Source organism: Cannabis sativa, chromosome 1 (assembly GCF_029168945.1).
Source record: "Cannabis sativa cultivar Pink pepper isolate KNU-18-1 chromosome 1, ASM2916894v1, whole genome shotgun sequence".
Classification (NCBI taxonomy): Eukaryota; Viridiplantae; Streptophyta; class Magnoliopsida; order Rosales; family Cannabaceae; genus Cannabis; species Cannabis sativa.
In genome coordinates, this window is record NC_083601.1 from 56,067,000 (window position 1) to 56,075,445 (window position 8,446).

Below are 8,446 nucleotides of genomic sequence, written 5' to 3' on the forward strand. Positions count from 1 at the left end.
TATATAGACCCATGGTCCCCGCACTAGTTGAGATAATATTGCTTGTAAGGCTCATGTAATTGGTTTTGATTAATCAATTATAATTCTCAATTTAGACTATGTCTATTTGTGATTTTTTCACTAAGTAAGGGCGAAATTGTAAAGAAAGAGTTTTAAGGTGCATATTTGTTAATTATGATACTTTGTATGGTTCAATTAATAAATATGATAAATGACAATATTATTTAATAATTATTTATAGTTATTAAATAGTAGAATTGGCATTTAAATGGTTGAATTAGAAAATTGGCGTTTTTGAGAAAATCAGATGCAGAAAAGATAAAACTGTAAAATTGCAAAAAGTGAGGCCCAAATCCACTATGCATGGCCGGCCACTTTTGTAGGGAATTTAAACTGATATTTTCATTATTTTAATGCCAAATAATTCAAACCTAACCCTAGTGGAATGCTATAAATAGATAGTGAAGGCTTTAGGAAATTTACACTTAAATTTTCTATTTTTCCTTCAGAGAAAAATCTGAGCCTTCTCTCTCCCTATCTGGCCGACCACTCCCTCTCTCTTTCTTCCCTCTTGAATTTTGAAATCCTTAGTGTATGAGTAGTGCCCACACACAGCAAGTGATACCTCAATCATAGTGAGGAAGATCGTGAAGAAAGACTTTCAGCAAGAAGGAGTTTCAGCACTAAAGAATCAGAGAAAGAGATCCAGGTTCAGATATTGATAATGCTCTGCTACAGAAAGGAATCAAGGGCTAGATATCTGAACGGAAGGAGTCATATTATTCCGCTGCACCCAATGTAAGGTTTATTAAACTTTATATGTGTTTATTTCATCGTTTTAGAAAGTTCATATTTAGGGTGTTAATCAACATACTTGTGAGTAGATCTAAGATCCTGGTAAAATAATTTCCAACAACTGGCCTCAGAGCCATGGTAATTGATTTGCTTGCAAGAAATTTGGACTTTAAAACGATTGTTTGATGTTTTAGATGGTATCATGTTGTATTGAGTGTTATTTAATGATTGATTGATGTTTGTGAATTTTCGTGAAAAATAATTGAATATCTGTTTCTGGAATTATTTTTATTGGATAGTATGGAAAAAATTAAGCAATTTACTTTTTTACAGAACTCAATTTCGATTTAATTTGAATTAGTTATGATTTTTTGAAGTTTCGAAAAAATCGGGGTTGAGCTGAATCCCACCTGCGCGCGCGGAGAGGCTGCTAGCAGCCCCCTGCGCCTAGGTTTCACGCCCAAGCCAGCCCATGGGCGCCCATGGATACAGCTCGCAATTTTTCGTTTTTCTTCGTTTTTTCATGCTTTTTCATGGAATTAACTTCCGATTTTTTGTGTAGTTCTGTATTTATACATTTACTATCTCTAATTCAATTCTAATTATTATAATTAATTTATTTAATATTTTTTAAATTTAATTCATGATATTAGTGTAATTTGAATTTGAAAATAGTAAATATCTATCTTTTTTGTTTAATTATCTATCTTATTTTTAAATTTGATTATATCTTATCTTATTTTTAAATTTAAGGTCAGATTTTAAATTTTTAAATTAAATCTTTTTTTTTATATAATTTGACCTTATTTAAATTTAAAATAAGATAACTATAATCATGTAATTTTAAATAGATGTAAGATATTTTGCTAACTTTTAAATTTTGTTATTTTATTTATTTAAATTACATTTAAAATCTGAAAAAGATATTTATTTATCTTTTTTAATTTTTTATTTAATTTTTATTTATAAAAGAACATTAAATATTTAAAAATAGTTAGCAAATTTTGAAATGATATTTAGGTTGGTTGAAACCTAATTTTTCAAAATTGTAGGTTTAATTTTAAATATTTTTTTTTATTAATTTCGAAATTTTAAATTTTATTTTATTATATTAATTTTCGAAAATAATTTTTTATTTTATTTAATTAATTATTTTTTTTCGAAATTATTTATTTAAAATTAAATAAATCCTACATCGAACTATCCAGCTAACCTTGTTGCAGGAGTATGTGTTTTAGCTTGTTTGTAAGTTTTCAAAACCTATTATTGCTTGATTGCAAATAGCCATGGTTAACTCTTTGCCAGATCTAATGATCTGATGGCTCCCTTGGTCAAGTAAATAATTTGTAACAGGTATATTTACAATCTTCTTTCATCTGTGTATGACCTAGCAACATGATAGGACCCATCCAAAGTGTGCCTGTGTGAGCCTATGTGTTTAATTTCATTATAGATGCATATAGGTTGTTGTTGCTAAATAAAATGTCATAGTTCTTGATAGATTTTATTTAGGCCCATTTAGTTTTTGGGCCTATTCAATTAATAACAGTTGTTCATTTTAAGGTTAAATTCTTCTCTTTTGGGCCTTGTGTGAGAGTTGGGAGCCATAGTAGTGGGTACGACATACTGAACCCAGCACCCCCTCACATGAACCACCCCAATTGTGAAGGCCCATTTGCCTGATTTGAATAACTGTACTAGGTTAATTAAACTAGTTTAACCTAATAAAATTGATTAGCAACATAATTAATTTCATTTATTTTGAAATTAATTTAAGAAAACCATAGTTTAAAGAATTTTATATTCTAAGCTAAACTATATGTATTTTCTTGTATTTAATTAAATATAGAATTATAACCATCTAGATTCTTTCTGAAGCTTAATTTAAATTTTCATTAAATATTCCTATTTAAGTTGATATTTAGTTATCTACAACTAACCAACTTAAATCTGAATATCTTTTGGATTTAAAATTTCAGAATTAAGTTGAGGAATTTTAGGCATTGGTTATTAAGATTCTTTAGATATTTTTTAAGTTAATATCTTTTCGAATATTAACTTAAAATGGAATATTTTAGATATTTTTTAAGTTAATATCTTTTCGAATATTAACTTAAAACAGAATATTTTTAAATTAAGTGGTTACAACTTAATTTTTGATATTTAATTAAATTTAAATTTGAAAATATTTAAGTTCTATTTTTCTTTTTTTAATATAACTTAAATTAGATATTTTTTTTCAAATTTTGTGGAAAAGATACTTAGACAAATAAGATATTTTCTAGATTGTTATTTCTAGACTACTTATTATTTCTAATATTAAATAGGAAAATATTATACATTGTGAAATTAATTATTTAAATAATTAATTTTGGTACAATTTATTTTAAGTATATTTTTCCTAGTATTAAACTAGAGATTAATAATTAAGCCTTCTCTACACTTAATTATTTATTATTTGAATTTAATACATTTAATTAATTTAAAAATTAAATATCTAAGTTGATTTTCATCATGATACTTAAATATTTCTTTTTCATGACACTTAATTAAATAGAAAATTATTTTTTAGTTGAAATTTATTTTTTCAACTAAATTTAAATAATTTTTAAAATATATTTTTTCTTTATTTTATTAATCAAATTTCAAAATTGCATTTCTTAAATGCTAGAATTTTGAATTTTATTTTGAAAAATAGATTAAAGTTGTAAATTATTTATTTTAATTTTGGACCAACTTAAATCAATGATGTTTTCATTTATTGATTAATTTAAAATAAATGAATTAAAGTATATTATTAGAAATTGAATTAATTAGTCAAAGGAAAATCCAAATAGGTGATATTTTTGCTTGAAGTATTTTTCTAGTGTATTTAATTAAATAGAAAATTAATATTTAAGTTCATACTTAAATATTTGAAATTTTTCTTATATATTTAATTAAATAGGAAAATCATATTTTTTGTTGTGAATTAATTTTATTAATTAATTTTGGGCCAACATTAAATTAGAATAATTTTTTATTTTAACATGCATTTTCGAAAATTGTATCCTTGAATACTTTAATTTTTCGAAATGCAATATATATTTATAGAAAATTAAATTTGAGTTGTAAATTAATTTAAATTAATATTGTAACAACTTAAATTGAATATTTTTCTAAATATTTATTGGAAATTATTACTAAGATGGAAATAATTCATGTTATTTTCATATCAATCTAAGTAAAATTTATAAATATTAAATTAAAATTTATATTTAGAATTTTTCATTTTAATTGTAAATTTTAATTAAATAAATCTGTATTTAAAATAAATAGATTAAATAAAGAGTTTCAAAGAAAATACAACTCTTTTTAAATAATGAGCTTTATTATTAAGACATTCGATCTCTATTGTTGGTCTTACAATAGTTAAATGTTTTCAATATAACCTCGAGATGCTAGACTTCGTCCCCCTATGGATGGTTATTCGTTGAACGCATTTGACACCGTAAGATCTCATTTGATAAGTGTTTTGTAAGTTTTCGTCTCTATTACTCTCCCCTACGGTGACTACTTAGAGATAAACTTATAAAACATGAAACAATGGTGGAAGCTCATAAAATGAGAATAACCTTGACTCTCGCCTACCGAGACAACGTTGGATTCTTATTTTGATCGAATAAAAGGTTGCTAAAATGGTTTCTATTTTAGATGAGCTGACAACTCTATTCAATGAATGATACTTTGACTCTCGCCTACCGGGACACTGTATCAGTTTGTTGGAAACCTTGGAAATTATTTAGGATTGTATGTTTTAGTATTTTCACTAGTCATTCCTACTTGCTATATGTTTATAATTTCTGAATTGTGTATGAATTTATATTGAACCATGTTATTTTCTGTTATTAAGTTGTAGTTTAATTTCGAATCTTCATTATTGGTCTAACTTGGTTTGTTTATCTAATGAGATAAATCCCTAGTGGATTTTCACCATTAGACATTCATAATAGTGTTAGATCTCGAAAGATAAATATTGTATATGCAACATCTAGCTGTTCATCAATTGATGACATCTTAGACTAGTATTTTTACGATATGAAACAAGAAGATTGTGTAAATAAGATTACTTTGACTTTCGCTAATCGAAGCATCGTTGGATTCTTATTTAATAAACGAAATTATCCTAATTCCTCTTAGCTTATTCATATCGAATTAGCTCAATAACATATCATTGGATGAATGGTCTATAAATCATTTCATGTCATTCTATATTTTCTCTTAAAAAATTAAATGACACATGATTATAACCCGAAAATTCTATTCCACAATGATATAAATCCTCAATCTTAGAAATCTCCTACTTGTATGGGCAAATCTGACTTAGAGTTAAATTAGTAGTGGTGGTCCAAGATAGAATTACTCATTATATTTGGTATAAATTTAAGTCTTTGACTTTAATTTTAGATTCCAAACAGAAATTTTCTTATATTTCTAATTCCAGGATGCAATACAGTTACACCCTCACAAGGGTTTAAGAACCATTTTCTATTAATGGATTCAAACTGTATGGAATATGAGTTTGGTATTCTGTGACCAAGATCCACTTGCACTATTCTAAGAACTCTTTGATGTAACTAAACCTAAGTCATCAAAAAGGCACAACCATAATTTTTTTTTAATCTATGGCATTTGTATCTTGTTCATAGTGGTTTTGACAAGATCAATCTCTGCAAAGAGTTAATATGCCTATATCCACTGAAAGTAGTTCATCTCATTCGCAGATGGATGTACATTCAGGGGTGGATATGAGTTTTTCGTTGAATTTTTTAAACGATCACTCTAGATTTTACCTTATCCAAACAAATTTGAAATATTTGAAAAATTTCATTAATTTCTAGCAATGGTTAAATCCATTAAGGTAAGTGGTTAAAGATCTTGCGAACTGATAGGGGTGGAGAAATAGTTAGTTGATATGCAGTTCAAAGATCATTAAATTGATTTTTGAATTATATGCAAACTCACCTCCCCAGAAATTTCGAGTTGCATGTTGATGATTAGTTACTAGTCGTTGCCTAATTCCTTCTTGTTGGAAATTATTTTACCAGGATCTAGATTTACTAACAAGTATGTTGGATTAACAACCTAATATGAATTCTAAAACAATTAAAATAAACACATATAAAGTTAGAAAACCTTACAAAGGTGCGGCGGAATAATATGACTCCTTCCGTTCGGCATCTCTAGCCCTTGATTCCTTTCTGTAGCAGAGCATCACCAAGATCTGAACCTGGATCTTCTTTTCTCCTTCTTTGATGCAGAAATTCCATAGTCTTCCATACTATGATTGAGATACCACTTGATGTGTGTGGGCACTACTCATCTCACAAGGATTTCGAAAATTCTCTCTCTTTTCTCTCTTAATTTCGTGGCTGATAGCATCCATACAAGAGAAGAGAACAAGGTTGCTTTATATAGGAAAAAAGGAGAGCACAACTTTCCAAATAAACAGTTTCCTCTTTTACTGTGTAATTGATTAACTGCCTTATTTAGTGTGATCCACCACTTTCCTATTATAGCTAGGCTTTGATTAGCAATTACATGACAATTAAAAAATAAAAATAATAATTGGGAAACACAAAGGGAGTGCTCGGCCATAGAGGGAAATGGACCTCACTTGGATTTTGCAGTTTCCTCAATTTTATTTCAATTTCTCCAAAAATGTCATTTTTCCAATTCTAATCATTCAAATGCCAAAACTAATTATTTAATAACTAAAATAGATTATTAAATAATATTGTCATTTAAAATAATTATTAATTAGACATACAAAGTCTCTTAATTAATAATTAAACCTAGAAACCCTTTTATTTACGATTTCATCCTTAAACTGTGAGAATTCATAAAGTAGACATAGTCTAACTTTTAGAATTATAATTGATTAATTAAAATCAATTAACTGAGTCTTACAAGCAGTATGGCCTCAACTAGTATGGGGACCATGGGTCTATATAACCGAGCTTCCAATAAGTCGAACCGAATTTACCAAGTAAATTCCCTAACTTATTAATTCCTCATTGAATCCACACTTAGAACTTGGAATTGCACTCTCAGTCATATAGAAACGCTCTATATGTTCCACGATATAGACACGTCATTAGTTATCCATTGTTATAACCCTAATGTGATCAATGAGCCTCTATATAGATGATTTACACTGTACAGGATTAAATTACCGTAACACCCTACAATGTATTTTATCCTTAAAACACTTAACCCTGTATAAATGATATTTCACCTAAGTGAAATGAGATCTCCACCATTTATCTTCGTTTGGTTAAGCTCGAAGGAAATCATCATTTACTTCTATTTGCCAAAGAGAAGCTATAGATTCCATATTTATGTTAGCGCTCCCACTCAATTGCACTACCGTGTTCCCAAAATGTACGTATTGCCCAGACTAAAGATTAGGCTTAACTAACAAATCAAAGAACACGAATAATACTCTTGAAATTGAGCCTAACCATATCAGGATTTCGATCATGTGATCTAGGATCAACTTATGATATTGAATTGAATAGATATTTACGGTAAGTTTCAAAATCTAATTCAAAGTTCAATATCGGTCCATTCCAATGCATACTCCATGCATCCGATACTGGTAAACTTTGCCAATGTCCTGGAAAGGACATAACACTTTTCCAAGGTGTAAGAATACCTATCGCTGATTATACCATGTCAGCCTAAATCCGGTGTTCGACAAATCGTGAATCTACTTTTGAACATATAATAAAGATTATATTCCACTGTGCAGACAACACTATAATCTTTAACCAACTCATATGTTCTGGACTTAAAAAGAATTCATACATTATATACACATATAATCATGAAATAAATCATGTGAACCATGCAACATAAAATGTTATTTCTGATCTTTATTAATAAGTAAATCTGATTATATGAAATGAGTTTTATTTAGGGCATAAAACCCAACACTTCTATGGTAGTAAAATTTCAGAATGATGTAATGGTTGTATACTTAATGTAAATCATTACTAGATTCATGGATGACCTAATCAAAATCTTAAGAAAAGCTAGAACTGTTAACCATGGTTTGTTAGCTATTCTAAGTGATTAGGGGTGGACCATCCCATTGTCAATAGATAAGAAAGTGTTTGTTCAAACAAATACTACTTTTCTAAGAAAATGACTAAGTATGAAAATAAAGTAGCAAATAAAGGAGATATTTTTCTTGATTCCAAAAGTGTTCTATCATCTTATATGACATATGATGATCCCACTGCCTCTGTTGTCTTGTCACAACCAAAGAGGTTAATACCATTTAATTTTCTTAGACATAATTCACGGTACCTTGTCGTAGTGGGAGAGTTTGTAGGAACTCACCTTCTTGGAAGACACTAGTGATTAAAATCCATTGTGAGTTTAAACAAGTAATGGATTGTCAAGATAAGAAACTAAGAAGAAAAGTCAATAGAACTATGGTTTAATCCATTAACATGGAGTAACATAAAGTTTTCTGTTACAAGGACATAAAAGGAAATTTTCGTTTATAAGTCTATTCAATGGACTTAACAAAACTTCCTGTTCCTAGTATTATAGGTTTGAGTTTATCTAAACCTATGGCTTATGGTATACCTGGTAATTACTT